Genomic DNA, 16,811 nt, shown 5'->3' on the forward strand with positions numbered 1-16,811 from the left:
AGCAGAGCAAAGTTCTGTGAGATTTGAATCACTACAATTAGTAGCAAAGTAAGTCAAAATCTTATTTCGCACCTGGATGCATATTTATTTCAAAATATCAATAATTATAATAATAATAATAATTGTTGCAGGCAGTAGTGAGGCATGGTTTTACGAAGTAGGCAATCGATGTTTTGTACAATAGCATGCCGGGAGGAAGGGAGGGATGCGTTATATAGCGCAACTGGCCCAGTCAGTTTCATAAACAAAATAAAAGCAATTAATATGCCAAAATATTATACGTTTTACTCTTGTGCTCTTTACAAATTAGATATTTTTTTCGCAACCAATTTCCAGCCTTCAGTTTATTGAATTTTCTTGTAACATGTGTGAAAGATCTCGCTTGAATTTGTGCGTAAATAATTTAGCAGTTGCCAACACTACTGACACTGACACTACTGGTTGCTGTCAACACTGGTGACGTAATTTGAGCTGGACCAAGCTGGATGCATGGTTCAGACATTCGACCGCCCGGTATCTTTCTCCCAAGTCCTGGTGTTCACTGGGGTTGTAGCGAGTTGCAGTCTGCAAGGTAGCAAGTCGAAGTTGTCGTGTTGTGTGTTACGTTTCTGCATGTGTAATAGATTTTTGAGGTGGAACTAAAGATGGATAGAAAAAAGAGGAGAAATACATTATTAGATTATTTCAAAAAGAAACAAAAAATGGAAGTTGAAGCTTCACCTTCCACAAATAGAACGTCAGAAAAGGTCGATTTAAGTTCAGAGGAATTCCATCCGAATTGCGAGAGTGAAACGTGCGAACTTTCAGACTCTTGATATTCAACAAGAAGGCATAACAGAAGATATTGCAAACCTTGTTGCAAAATTATGTCAAGGAACTGTCGAGGTAAGTGACGTTCATTATTTGATAGCAGATATATCCATAGGCGGATTTAGAATTGTTTTTCTGGGAGGGCACAGCATGTGCTGTAAGCATACAATCGTGTGTGTGCAGGGGAGGGGTGTGCCCGCGTGTGTATGTCTGGAAGACGTGTGTAGGATGTCACCCTATATCACCAATAAACTTTCGCAGGGCGAGAGAACATTATGATGAACAAGTTTCCTCAATGATTTCAGGGGCCTCACCGATGGTGGTGTAATCAAAGAGGTCCTGGGTTTGATCCCCTGTGAAGGTGCATTGCACAGTGGTACGTATCCCGATTTAAACTTTAAGACCAGTCCCGATTAACGTATCTGAATATAAAATGGACTTTAAAATCATTTACTTTTTGTTTTGTTCACGAACCCTCGAAAAACGATATTACCTATCTTATAGATCCACCAAGGTATTTGAAACCCTGGCGTCGGAGCAGTGGCACTAATGTCGCTAGTGTATATGTATGCAACCACATTATAAAATCACGGTTGGCATGGACAGTTTTATTATTTTGTAGGAAAGGGATAAAGTTTGTATTACGACACGGGATAGACTAGATAGGCATCCTATTAACTGTAAATATTCCTTACAAATCTTCTGAATATTTCTCTTGTACAAACGCAACAAATACAATAAGTAATATACGTGTGCAGTAATAAATTCATTTTCTGAAAGCATCTTTTCTGGCATCAGTGGTCGAAGTAGGGGATGCTGCCTTCAGTTAAGAAAGTTTCACAAATCATACCCCCAATTAGAATAATTTTCATATTGAGCATCCTCCACCTACTGTATTGTCTCCATGTTGATCCATACAAGGATGTACCCCCTCGTATTTCCAAAATCGATCAAACATCCCCTCCCTTTTCGGCTACGAATTTGCATTTCGAGCACTGTCTGGCAAGATTTTGTCGGGCTCAGTGACAGATCCTGTGGTGCGGTACTGGGCTTCGGAGCGGAAGGGGGGAGTGGCCCCTTCAACAGTTGGTTTCGCAGTTCCATAACGTTAACATTATACAAAATTCCTCTCCATAGACCTAATATGAAAATGAATATGACACATTAATGACACTGTAGTAGAAAATGTTAATTACTGAAGCGGTTCGTATTTGTTTGTCGACTGTCAAACAAATGTTTTGACCAATAATATAATAATACAATGCCAAAAATGTACACAATATTTAGCAAAACCATCTCCACAACAAGTACAATGTTGATTGAATTGATGTTTTAAATCCACTTTATGCACAGTAAGGCTAATCGGGACTGGGCCTAAAGTTTAAAGTGAGATCCGAACCACTATTAGCCTCCACCGGGTATTGAACCCGGGACACCTTGATTACAAGGCCACGACGCTCACACTGAAATGAAACTGTGGTATCGTCATCTTACAGCAATGCAAAGACGTCTAGTAAATGCTCTTGAAGCAATTGATATGTGCAGTGAAGTAATATTTCCCTGGGTAAACACACGTTTGCTCATATTATGTACAATCCCGGTAACAACAACATCAAATGAGAAATCATTCTCAACTTTGAGGCACTTGAAGACCTATCTTCGAAATACCATTTGCGAAGAAAGATTAAATGGGTTAGCTGCTCTGAACATTCACCGTGATATAAAAGTTACTTGTGACGACATACTGTCAGAACTCGCACAGAAACCTCGATGCCTAAATTTCAGAATTTAAATTGTTGAACTGTGGTACCTTATTTATTACTGTCTTTAAGACATCAAGTAGTCTTAATCTCTTTAATGTTGTTACAATGTTGAGTGCACATACTTTTTGTTTAAAAATTATATTTGAGCAATTAAATATAAAATATTAATAATTTGGAAATATTCAAGCAGGTGCTTTTATATGATGCAATAAAAACATGAAGCATCCATAGCAAATACATTGATTGCGTTCATTGGGGTAAAATCCAAGTATATTAATTATCTAATTTATTACAAGAAATTTGACCTGTGAACTGGAAAATGTGTTAGATTCATAACCCCCCCCTTACGAAAATCCTGGGCACGCGCCTGCTCCTTAGGGAGAGCTCGTTTGTCGTCTGCTTCGAGCGTCCAGTTCCGGATGGGTAGCCCACGGTGAGCGAACACGTGCACCAGTTTTACAAATCTGTACCGATTTAATTAATGGAAGAAGGAGCGATAGGAGAAAGGAAAGCTATGCTTTGTAATGATCATTCTTCTATGAAATATCCCTGCTGCTCACGTGCAAGATAAATGAAAGGGTTCAGCTGCGTGTGTGTTCTCAGGCGATGCGAAAATATTGCTTATAAAATTGGTTGCTGACCAGAGACTCAAAACTATTTTTTAAACTTATATTTATCGATATTTACCGTTACCTATGTAGTGCAAAATAGGAATTTTCACATTCTTCACTTTATTTATAAAGCCTATTTAACTTTTTTTTCTTCCATAAAGTAATTTCAGTTTGTGTTCCATTTCTGTTGCGCAAATTAGCGCTACGACGCTAGGGGTCCCGGTTACGAATCCCGGCCTGGGCATGGATGTCTGTGAGTGTCCATTCATCAATTTCATCATATCATATCATCACTCATTCCCATGTTCGCAAATTAGCCAAAAAGTGGCAGAAAGAGCGAAGTAAAATAAAGGACGTCAATCAATCAATCAAAAGCAAAGTAGCATGGCGGTATTCCCTATGGAATTGGAAAATCAACGGTAAATCGTCAGTGAAATTTACGTTACTTATTATTAAGGACGTTGCAGAAAACTTCAAACTGAACGGGTGTTTCCTTGAGGTGGCAAGGCTATTATGGAATGAGCCAGATACGCATATTCTATATTTCTATTTTTGCAACGTGTTTATTCCTTTTTATAAATGACAATAATAATGGCACAATTATTTTTTTCTGCGATAAGTTTCGAAATGGGGCCTCCCCGATGGCGCAGTGGTAGGGTCGCCCACTTGAAATCAAGGGGTCCCGGGTTCGATACCTGGAGGTACACAGTGGTTCGGATCCCACTTTAAACTGTAGGTTCAGTCCCGATTAGCCTTACTGTGCATAAATTGACTTAAAAACCAAATGAACCAACCCACCAACCAAGTTTGAAAATTAAAGACTATAATATATACATTTAGAGTCCTCCTCCGTAGTCGAGCGGGTTAAGGCGTTCACTCGTCTTGAGATCGTTCGCTGCGGGACGGCGTAGGTTCGAATCCGGCTCTGGTCGGAATTTATTCGGCCTACGTATAGGGCCGGTGGCAACCCACCATCGTGAGGAAATTGGGAAGCTCCGAGTGAGTGAGCGTAACCCGGTCGAGAAGACCTACAACAACGGCTGGGGGTTCGTCGGGCTGATCACCCGTCACCCCAACACCGGTCTGAGACTTCCACGCTATAACAGGTGACGGCGGAACAGTGTGGGAGGGAGACCAGCAGTCGGTAGGTAAGCCAAGGCCCGCCAAGGTGCTGTAGAGCTATGGGGTTATGTTATATACATTTAGAAAATGGTTTCAATTTTTTTTTTCAAAAGGTTTGTTTTAGTCCACTTTATGTCCATATAGATCAATTAAGACTTGATCTCAGTGGAGGCACATTAAGCATTCAATGTAGCCTATCTGAGCATAAGTTGGTCTTAAAACAAAGCTTGCCCCAAGAACTTATCCAGAAGTTGCCGTCTGATGGGGTGTGTTAGGCCGGTTTCATGGGAATGTAAAGGTAAATTTAGTATGAAAATTACCATACCATCAGCCCTTTCAGAAGAATTTTAGGAGGGGTTCAGTAAATTTAGGGATCAGTGTTAGGGTGGGTGTCGGGTGTGAATGATTAAATCACTGCCTTACCCCTAACGGACAATTCCGAGAATTCATTTCCTGTCATTTATTGATTGATTGATTTCGTTTCTTTTACTTTGCTTTTCTGGCACTTTCGGTTAATCGCGAAGATAAGGATAAGTGATGATATGATGATATTTATGAAGTGACATTCACAAGGAACACTCTTGCCTAGGTCGAGATTCGAACCCAGGACCTCTGCGCTGTGCTTACCACTTAGAGTTCTATTGTCCAAAAATGGTATGGTGCCAGTAATGCCATTCAGCAGTCCCGCTCGACACTCTTTAACTTGTGAGCATCGACATGGTGGTCGAATCTTTGCTCCTGCATAGACAAAACGGATCACTCTCGCCTTTGGTACGAGCGCTCTGGATTCGATTCGCGGCGGGAGCCCACAGAGTTTCGCCGTTGATTCAGTCTCGTAAGGACAATTGGAAATAAGATGTAACAGACTCCGGTCTCTAAAGCCAGAAAACAGATGGGACTCGGTGCCCTGACGGCCTGACCACAGGTCACCCAATGAAAAAGCCGCTCTGGCACGCCCTGTCCCTTAGAGAACTGTTGCGCAGAGGAGTTTAGTTAGTTAAATCCACTTTAAGTTCAGACAGGGTAATTAGGAGAGAACCTGTAGTTTAAATGAGCACTGAACCACTGTGCTATTATATCTGTGTGCGCCGGGTCGAGCTTGGGACTCTCAGATTACAATGCTACTGTAATATTACGCCTTCAGAGAAGTCCAAACATCAAGTTATGGACAACAGTGGTAAATATGTACAACAGGTTTTGTTTCCATTTACTTAAATTTCTCTGCTGAAGTAAATATTTTTAGAAATGTGTATTCTCAACAAAATATGCAGTACATTTGCACTGGAATTCTCAGTGGTGTCCGAAAAAATTAACTGGGCCTGTCCGGGATTTGAACCCGGGACCTCTCGCACCCTAAGCGAGAATCATACCCCTAGACCAACAGGCCATGTTGTACGTGAATCGTGTACATTCTGAAGAAAGAAAAATAATAACCTGTTCCGTGATTATAAATAGAAGACCGACTTTCCCTAAGAGGAAGCACAGAATTGGATTATCGCTGTAGGACAATGGCTGTATACTATGGACAAATTAGGACATGTATTATTGTCGAGACGGAAGAGACGATCAAATGCCAAAGTACAAAGTATGTCTCCCATGTGGTCTAGTGGCTGGGCGGCCCCTGTGGCGGACTGGTTAGCACATCGCGCTACGACGCCAGGGGTCCCGGGTTCGATTCCCGGCTTTGCCATGGGTGTTTGTGATTGTCTGTCCTGAAAAGTCTTGAAATTGAAATATGAAATGATATGAAAGAATGAAGTGTGATGGGGGAAGCTTCCGCATAGGGGCTTTCCTTTATATAAAAAAAAAATAAAAAAAAAATAAAAAAAAAAGTGGCTAGGATACCTGGCTTTCACCCAGGAGGCCCGGGTTCGATTCCCGGCATGGGAAGTCTTTTTTTATATATTTTTTTAGAACATCTTCCTTCCTCTGATTTGCGTTATGCAAGAGTTGATTTTTCCAAGGCAATCCATTACCTATCTCTCCCCGATAGTGTGGGACACTAATGGTCTTCCGCGAAAGCTACAAATTTGCCTGTTTTTGACCAATTTTGAATTCCAGCGGCGGTGCCGGGTCGACCTCCGTGGCGAAGTGGTTAGCAGAGCGCGCTACAACGCCAGGGGTTCCGGGTTCGAGTCCCGGGTAAGGCATGGGTATTTGTGATTGTCTGTCCTGAAAAAGTCCTGAAATAGAAATGTGAATGAAATGATATGAGTGAATGTGATGGGGGAAGCTTCCGCTTAGGGGGCTTTCCTTTTTTTTTTTAAAAAAAAAAAAAAAAAGTGGCTAGGATACCTGGCTTTCACCCAGGAGGCCCGGGTTCGATTCCCGGCATGGGAAGTATTTTTTTATATATTTTTTTAGAACATCTTCCTTCCTCTGATTTGCGTTATGCAAGAGTTGATTTTTCCAAGGCAATCCATTACCTATCTCTCCCCGATAGTGTGGGACACTAATGGTCTTCCGCGAAAGCTACAAATTTGCCTGTTTTTGACCAATTTTGAATTCCAGCGGCGGTGCCGGGGTTCTGAGGGGTAGCGGAATGAAATTTTTGGGGTACGATTTGGAAAATTAAGAAAACATGAAACATTAATGCATGCTTTAGCCACTAACCAAAACCAATCAAATTTTAATAATATTCTATGAAAATGAGGGGCAAGTCGAGCACTGGCCAGAAATCCCGCGCCAAATAAAAATGATTGCTTGTGCAAGGTTTATAGCTAGCACACCGGTGCTTCAAATCTGAATTTTCCAGACTTCAAGGATTGTTTTGACATAGTTATGAGTATACAAAATTATTGAACTCATATTCTAAAAAAATTAAAAAATAAATAAATCCGTTGCGCAACAGCCCATGAAGGGTCTAGGCGTACCTACCGACTGCCGGTCTCCCTCCCACGCTTTCCTTCGTCACCTCTAAGCGTGGAGATCTTCAACCAGTATTGGAATAGTCGGGGGGTCAGTCCGACGTATCCCCAGCCCTTATAGTAGGTCTCCGTGACCGGATTACGCTCACTCACTCGGAGCTCCCCAACTTCCTCACGATGGTGGGTTGCCACCGGCCCTATACGTAGGCCGAATAAATTCCGACCAGAGCCGGATTCGAACCTACGCCGTCCCGCAGCGAACGATCTCAAGACGAGTGAACGCCTTAACCCGCTCACTAGATGCCAAAAATAACATAACCCACAGCGCTACAGCGCCTTGAAGGGCCTTGGCTTACCTACCGACTGCTGGTCTCCCTCCCACACTGTTCCTCCGTCACCTGTTATAGCGTGGAAGTCATAGACCAGTATTGGGGTGACGGGTGATCAGCCCGACGAACCCCCAGCCGTTGCTGTAGGTCTTCTCGACCGGGTTACGCTCACTCACTCGGAGCTTCCCAATTTCCTCACGAAGGTGGGTTGCCACCGGACCTATAAGTAGGCCGAATAAATTCCGACCAGAGCCGGATTCGAACCTACGCCGTCCCGCAGCGAACGATCTCAAGACAAGTGAACGCCTTAACCCGCTCACTAGATGCCAAAAATAGTGTTCAAATATTTAAATCAAGAATAGTTTATGTGCACTATTCATTTAATTATAGAATCAAATCATGAAGTAAAAATATTTTTATTGAAGCAATGTAAATTCACTGCAACGTCAATGTGGTGTTACTGGATGTGATAAAAAACTTGCCACTTTGATAGGTAAAATAATATTTAGATATTGAACATATTAAGTTTTGGCATTAAATATAATGTCCTCCTCAGTGGCCGTGCGGTTTAAGGCATCTTGCGGGTGCCTTGCGGGAATTTTCGGCCTGTGTATAGGGCCGGTGGCAACCCACCCATCGTGAGGAAATGGGGGAGCTCCGAGTGAGTGAGAATAATCCGGTCGCGAAGTCCTACAACGGCCGACCACCCGTCCCCTAGTCTGGCTGCAGATCTCCACGCCCCCTTGGTGGCCTGCGTTGGAGGGAGGCCAGCAGTCGGTAGGTAAGCCTTGGCCCAATATTGGGCTGTAGCGCTATAGGGTTACTATTAAATATAATAAACGTCGCTCCTATCGCATATTCTGATGTCCCTCAGCACCCCTTAATGTTTAACTCTGACAAACAGGCAATTTTGTCGCTTTGGCCTAAGACCATTAGTATCCCACACTCTCGGGGAGAGATAGGTAATGGATTGCTTTTGAAAAATCAACTCTTGCATAACGCAAATCAGTAGAAGAAGAAAGATGTTCTAATACAAAAAGGACTTCCCATGCCGGGAATCGAACCCGGGCCTCCTGGGTCCTTGTCTCTCCCAACAATAATACATGTCCTCAGTGGCGGGCCCAGGATTTTCGAAAGGAAGGGATTATGTATACTTCTTCTTCTTGGTAGTCAGCCCTGAACTTGCCATATTATCCTACCTTTGACGGGCCTCCCCGATGGCGCAGTGATGTCGACCTCCGTGGCGGAGTGGTTAGCACAGCGCGTGCAACGCCAGGGGTTCCGGGTTCGAGTCCCGGGTAAGGAATGGGTATTTGTGTTTGTCCAAAAGTGAAAAACTGAGAATACTGTAAAAATTGAAAATTGATATTGATTCGCGTTTTGTGCCTCTTGGCTAATTTGCGAAGATGAGGATGAGTGATGAAAGGATGAAATTGATAAATGGACATTCACAAACAACCAAGCCCGACCAGGATTCGAACCCGGGACCCTTGGCGTTGCAGCGAGATGTGCTAACCGCTCGGCCACAGGGTCGGGCTAAAAATTAAAAAGTGTAAAAGTTGAAAAAGTGTGAATGACGGGGGATACCACCGCGTAGGCGTATTCCTTTAAAAAAAAAAAAAAAGTGGTAGCGTCATCGCCTTGTAATCAAGGGGTGCCGGGTTCGATACCGGCGGAGGCACATAGTTGTTCGGATCCCACTTTAAACTGTAGGTCCAGTCCCAAACACCAAATCAATCAAACCTACCTTTGACGTTCTATTTTTTTAAGAATACTGGGCGAAGGGGGGGGGGGTTATAACCCCAATAACATCCCCCTTGGGCACGCCACTGCATGTCCTTAGTATACAGTCATTGTCCTACAGCAATAATCCAATTCTGTGCTTCCTCTTAGGGCAAGTCGGTCTTCTATTTATAATCACGGAACAGGTTATTATTTTTCTTTCTTCAGAATGTACACGATTCACGTACAACATGGCCTGTTGGTCTAGGGGTATGATTCTCGCTTAGGGTGCTGTAAGCCTTGTTGTGTGTGTGTGTGATTTCTTATCTATACATATACAAGACATACAAAACACGTAGGTTCAAATTAACAACGTAACTTTAATACATGGAAGCCATTCACGTACATCTTACACACTCTTACTATAACAACCAATCAATAACATGCTATAGAATACAAATTCTTCTTCTTCCTCTTAACATGCGTCTATCATCTCCTCCTGGAGTCTCTTTTTGTTTCAAGTGCTGGTCTCACCTAAGTCTGTTCGACAATCCTTCTTCCCTCTGCATCCTTAGGTCTTCTGCTAGCTCTTTTAGCTTTAGTCAAGAACTGGTCCAGACCGAAAGGATCGTCTTCATCTTTCTCAGACTGAACAGGTCCGCTGCGTGCTGCTCCACGGTCCGTGCCACTGAATTCCTTGTCTGGGACAAAACTGTTTGTTTTCATTATTTTCTCCAAATCATCTCCATACACATCCTTGTTCAGATCTCTTGATGGTCTGTAAATATGTTGGCCCAGAGGTCGTGCATGCCACCAAGGTTTATCATACACGTTGTACGCTTCGTCATCTCCGTACCCACTGTCCATCCTCTTTGATTGATTGAACAGCTTCTGGTCAAACTGAGTGTCGTCACTGGCCATGCTCTTAGCTGGCATTCCAATGGCAATCTGTTTACTAATGTCCCTCTCCCTGTCTCTCCGGAGCTTCGATCTTTTATGTCCCTCATATCGCAGTTGGTCACGTTCCCATGATTCCTTATCTTTCTGGGTAAGTTTCTTTTCCAGCTGCGCTCTCAAACCTTCACTTTCCGGTATTTTTGTATTAATATCTGCGTTGTAATTTCGTCCGGACCCCGTATTTGTGAACATTGTGTTACATTGTGCTAACAAGTTCCTCCAACCTGGATGAATACTGTCGAGCCATGAACGTCCAATCAACGGATAACGCAGTTCTTCTTCACACAATATAACCGGTAATTTATATAATACATCATTCAATGATAAATCCACTAAGGTTTGACCTTTCAACTTTAACGTATCATTATTCACGCCTCGTAACGTTAGTGAAGTAAATTGTGTTCGCCGATGTGGAAACAATTGTTTGAAATACTTGTTATTAAACAAAGTAACTGTAGATCCAGTATCTAGTTCACATTGTACAATTCGCTTATCAATACACAAATCAACTATGCACGGTTCTGCTGACACAAGAACATTAGTGCCATCTATAGCTTGTGCTCTTGGCTTGAAACTAACACTCCTTGCATCTTCCACTTGCGTATTTTCTGTGTTCGATGAAATAGTGCAAGTACTATCTTCTGGCGGATGAGAATCACTGACTTCAACGTGCAATAAAGACAAATCATGAAATTCGTTATGTATGTTTTGTTCAACAATAGCGTCTAAAGGTTTAATATTCGACTTAGAAGTTTGATCCGAGGTAATTGTCTTACTCGTAAGTTTATGGTTCTTTTTCCTAAACTTGCATTTTACATGCCAATGACCTTTCTTTTTGCAAAATGAACATATCGAATATTTTGCTGGACAATGTCCAAGATCATGCCTTCTGGAGCATCTATCACATTCTTTAGTGCTTTTATAACTTCTATTCTGAGGATTGACAAAGTTATTTTTGTGCGCTTGCGGGGACTGGAAACATGGTTTAAATTTCTGTGTCCCAGCAAATGCAACTACATTAGAACTACATTCCTTTTCACGATGTGCGAACATTTGTGTTTCCCGTTCAATTAATTCCATTTGAAGCACAATATCTTGACATGTTGCTGGAGTCAATGTAGGTTCAGAGAGTAATTTCTTTCTAATGGCGTCAGACCGAACGCCTACAATTATTTGCTCTACAATGGCTTCCTGTAAGTACTGGCCAAAACTACATTTTAGTGCTTGTTGTTTAACACGTACCATAAATCGTGTTGCATCCTCACCACTTTCCTGTATGCATTGCCTGAACTTAAAACGTTCCACATATTTGTTTATTTTCTGGCCATAATGTAAACAGGCTGTCTTTGAGGGTCGAATACGTTTGACGATCGACTGGTTCAGGTGCAAGGATGTTCTTCAGAACTTTGAAAGCTTCAGACCCTATAACTGCAATCAGTATGGGTACCTTCCTGGCTTCATTAACATCATGAGCCAAGCAAGACTGTTCGAACCTCGTTAAATAATCTTCTATTTCTTCCGAATCTGGCCGGAACTCAGAGAATAAATTCAAACCGAACATATTCATAATTGAGGTCAACTAAATATCACAATTTCGTAAACACAATCCGTATCACACTGATTTAAACTTTGTTCTTGTACAATTATTGTAAATAATATACAAACCGTGCAATCTTGGTTTCTTACCGTAGAAATTGATCAAGCTGACACAATTTCTTCTTGCATAAACCTATGCTGGAATGATGATCGTCGCGTACTCTTCGTGACGTCTTCATCCATACTTCTTCTTACGAAGAATCACCAAGAATATCCTGTACGACTGCGCCATAGATGTAAGCCTTGTTGTGTGTGTGTGTGATTTCTTATCTATACATATACAAGACATACAAAACACGTAGGTTCAAATTAACAACGTAACTTTAATACATGGAAGCCATTCACGTACATCTTACACATTCTTACTATAACAACCAATCAATAACATGCTATAGAATACAAATTCTTCTTCTTCCTCTTAACATGCGTCTATCAGGTGCGAGAGGTCCCGGGTTCAAATCCCGGACAGGCCCAGTTCATTTTTTTGGACACCACTGAGAATTCCAATGCAAATGTATATTTTGTTGAGAATGCACATTTCTAAAAATATTTACTTCAGCAGAGAAATTTAAGTGAATGGAAACAAAACCTGTTGTACATATTTTACCACTGTTGTCCATAAATGGATGTTTGGACTTCTCTGAAGGCGTAATATTACAGTAGCATTGTAATCTGAGAGTCCCAAGCTCGACCCGGCGCACACAGATATAATAGCACAGTGGTTCAGTTCTCATTTAAACTACAGGTTCTCTCCTAATTACCCTGTCTGAACTTAAAGTGGATTTAACTAACTAAACTCCTCTGCGCAACAGTCCTCTAAGGGACAGGGCGTGCCAGAGCGGCTTTTTCATTGGGTGACCTGTGGTCAGGCCGTCAGGGCATCGAGTCCCATCGCCGCTATTTTATGGGTTTCGAGACCGGAGCTTGCTACTTTTTATTTCCACGTACCAAATGTCCCCATCACTATAGGTCAAGACTTCAATTTTGGGGACTCTCACTAAGAATCGAACCCGGAACCGCTAGCACCAAAGGCAAAAGCGCTAAAATGGACATAAGCAAACAAAAACAAACATAATTTGTATTATTATTTATAGAAAGTGAATATTTTGCAGAGATTGTCACAATTGTTGATACCGTTGTCTAAATATAAGGTTTTCCAAATTGAAGAACATAATTAACGCAAAGATTCAATCACCATGTCGATGTTCCATGGTCAATCTTCAACATGGTCAACAACCTATGTTATTACTAGACCTCCGATTTTTAGGTTCTAAAAAGTGTGCTTTTAGGTTTCTAAAATAGGCTCTAAAAATCCGAAAATAGGTTCTAAAAACCTTAAATTAGGTTCCGAAAATCCTGAAATAGGTTACCAAAAGATATAATTTGGTACAAAATTTCTGAAAAATACTGATTAGATACAATGGTTAAAAACAAAATTTCACAAGAACCGAAATAACCAAATATTAATTTTCTAAACAAATATTCATTTCTTTATATCATTTTCAAAATTAGCTACAAATTATTATAATACTGCAGTTGTGCTGTTAGAAAATGTTACTTGTTGATATGAAAAATGAATTACGTATGTATAAGTTGCTGCACAATATCAGGGTGGCTACTCACTACCATGAGTAATGCTGGAGTAATAGTTAATAACAGTGACGTGCACTGAGGAGTAGCTAGTCTAGCAGAGATAGATCAATCAATCTCACATCTCGAATTATATTCAAATCACAATATTTATTGTCTTGTTAAAGCCACCACAGCTCATATGCAACACCTTTTTTTTCCACGCTCTTCTCGTCCATCGGTGTTCTCCGTGGGCAAATCTGGCGCTCTTCTTCCGCTTGACCAGTTTCCAGGTAGAAACGGCCGCGCTAAAGAAAAGGAAGATTTCTACCTCTACCTCCCTTGTCCCCTCTCCCCGCTGCAATGGTTGAAAGCCCGTGCTTTCAGATCCCCCAGTCTATCTCCTATAGGACAGATAGGGGATTGGTTTCTCATAGATTTTTTTGTAAATCCTCTAAAGAACTCAAGGTAAAATTTTCTGCAGTACTTATGTTCTCTGTATTTACACAACATTTTACACGTTGTACAATATGTATGTATAATATGGGATGTAGTTTTATTATTTATGAAATGGGAACGTGTTATGTGCAGACAATAATGTTATGCTTTCTTTCTTTTTTTCTTTCAAGTATGGAATATACAATGATTAAATTACAAATATGTGCTCGGGCTCTCTCTCACTCTTGTTTTCGTAGTGTATTATTTAAATATACTACTCTTGGCCTCTAACAGTAATAAGTACGGATGTATTTATTTGGGCAAGAGAACGCGTCTTCATATTGTTGTTGGTTTTGTTTATTTTACCTCGCTTTTCTGCCACATTTAATTATCGCGAAAATGAGGATGAGTGATGATATGATGAAATTGATGAAGGGACCTCATATGAACAATCCAGGCCAGGATTCGAACCCATGATGAGTGCGCATTCTTGTCCTATGTGTTGTACTCTGCAGTAATTTGTATTCATGTCCAGATATTATTAGAATGATTAAATCAAGAAGACTTAGGTGGACAGGCCATGTGGCACGAATGGGAGAGAAAAGAGGAGTTCACAGGATTCTTGTTGGGAAACCTGATGGTAAGAGACCAGAAGGAAGACCAAGACGAAAATTTAGGGATAATGTTGAGATGGACCTAAAGGAAATTGGTAGGGATGGAAAAGAGTATATAGATCTTGCTCAAGATAGGGACAGATGGAAGGCCTGTGTTGCTGCAGCCATGAACCTTCGGGTTTAAGAAGGCTATAGAGTTAGTTAGTTAGCTCTGCAGTGAATAATGAAATAATTTGGAATGAAAAATGTACCTCAGAACTCAAAAAGCCAAATGAATATTATTGAAGAAACTACAAAAAAGTGTGTTTTGTTACCTGTTTTGTTTCTGTGCATAAAGTGTGTTTAAAACATCAAATCAACCAACTGTGGGGGAGTGGTTATCACAGTGCGCTACGACACCAGGATTTCCGGGTTCGAACCCGTCCTGGGCATAGGTGTTCTTTGAGTTTGTCCCTTCATTAATTTTATCGTATTATCTTCGCAATTAACCAAATGTGACAAAAAAGCGACGCTAAGTAACAAAAATGAAGTGAATTCATTGATTGATTGCTTGATTTGGTTTATTTTACTTCGTTTTTCCGCCACTTTTGGCTAATCGCGAAGATGATACGATAAAATTGATGAAGGGACACACGCAAAGAATACCCATGGCCAAGCTGAGATTCGAACCCAGGATCTCTGGCTTAGTAGTCAAATCAAATCGTTTTTTTATTTTCGAATGTGGGTGGGGTTTACGTGTATTTTTTTAGTACTCATTCATCATTTTGCAATCTTTTCCTGTTATGGACATTATTTTCTTTTAGAAATACTGGGCCCTAAAGGGGGGAGGGGTGTGACCCACACCAACCCCGCCCCTCCTTGAGCACGCCACTGACTGCTACTCCAAGTGTCGACGTCACCGCACGTCACTGGTTAATAATAACATTTGACTTGCACTCAAAAAGTATTGGATACTTCAATTTACTTCATAAAGTAAGAAGCAATAATGCAATCAGCTTCGACCTGAATAAATTGGTATTATATATTACCCTTACTTGCTTAACTGAAGCCAAAGGAAGGCGGCATATTAATGTTAATAATACAATTAGGTTAGTTCCTCGGTTAAGGGAGTATAATATCAAGGGCAGGTAGCTAACTTCTATCTTTAGTGGTGAGATTCCATTAATGCTCCTTCCACTATTTCTTTACGTCCTCCTCCGTAGCCGAGTGTCGACCTCCGTGGCGAAGTGGTTAGCAGAGCGCGCTACAACGCCAGGGGTTCCGGGTTCGAGTCCCGGGTAAGGCATGGGTATTTGTGTTTGTCCAGTTGATAAGAAACAAAGAAATATGTAAGAATTGAAAAGTGTAAAAGTATAGGGGGTATTTCCTTAAAAAAATTAAAAAAAAAAAAGTGGTTAGCAGAGCGCGCTACAACGCCAGGGGTTCCGGGTTCGAGTCCCGGGTAAGGCATGGGTATTTGTGATTGTCTGTCCTGAAAAAGTCCTGAAATAGAAATGTGAATGAAATGACATGAGTGAATGTGATGGGGGAAGCTTCCGCTTAGGGGGCTTTCCTTTATAAAAAAAAAAAAAGCGGGTTAGGGTTAAGGCGTTCACTCGTCTTGAGATCGTTCGCTGCGGGACGGCGTAGGTTCGAATCTGGCCCTGGTCGGAATTTATTATTAATAAATTCGGCCTACGTATATTTTCCCCACCATCGTGAGGAAATTGGGAAGCTCCGAATGAGTGAGCGGTAACCCGGTCGAGAAGACCTACAACGGCTGGGGGTTCGACGGGCTGACCACCCGTCACCCCAATACTGGTCTAAGATCTCCACGCTACAACAGGTGACGGAGGAACAGTGTGGGAGGGAGACCAGCAGTCGGTAGGTAAGCCAAGGACCGCCAAGGTGCTGTAGAGCTATGGGGTTATGGTTTCATGATAAAGTTGGGTTTTAAATAAACTCAAGAAATGCTTACAAAGCTTTAATGACTTCAGTGTCATGCTTTATTTATAAGCTATATAAACACACATAAATTATAAATAAAATTACTATTAAAAATGAAAATATAAAATAAATATTAAAATAATTAGAATATATTAGTTGAATATTCAGAGAACCACTCCTTATACATTTATATATTCCTTGTCCACCAACCAATTTACTCCATCCATAATCAATAGACTTAATATAGCCCCCACCTATAGCAAATTAACTATTAATTAGGCCCCCTGAAGATAAATAAGGAAGGAACCATACCCCAGCTAACACATAGTATATTATTTTATAGTCAAAAAAGGATAATTTTCAAACAAGAAAGATGTAATATTATACCCAGTTCACCCCCCCCCCCCCAATAAAATACAAATAACTGCCCCTAGCTTCAAGTTAAATGGAATAACAACAACAAAAACGGACGGAAAAATTAATCATG

General features: G+C 41.2%; 1 non-coding gene and 1 pseudogene across 1 annotated transcript; both read right to left on the reverse strand.

The window, feature by feature from the left end:
• Window positions 1-5,621: 5,621 nt before the first annotated feature.
• Window positions 5,622-5,693, reverse strand: TRNAP-AGG (transfer RNA proline (anticodon AGG)). The gene has a single exon. It is a non-coding gene; the product is annotated as a tRNA-Pro (tRNA).
• A 4,065-nt stretch (window positions 5,694-9,758) lies between these two features.
• Window positions 9,759-10,373, reverse strand: LOC145992484 (puff-specific protein Bx42 pseudogene; annotated as a pseudogene).
• Between the last annotated feature and the right edge of the window lie 6,438 nt (window positions 10,374-16,811).

This window comes from Lepisma saccharinum, chromosome 9 (assembly GCF_977018435.1).
Source record: "Lepisma saccharinum chromosome 9, izLepSacc3.1, whole genome shotgun sequence".
In the NCBI taxonomy this organism is placed as follows: domain Eukaryota; kingdom Metazoa; phylum Arthropoda; class Insecta; order Zygentoma; family Lepismatidae; genus Lepisma; species Lepisma saccharinum.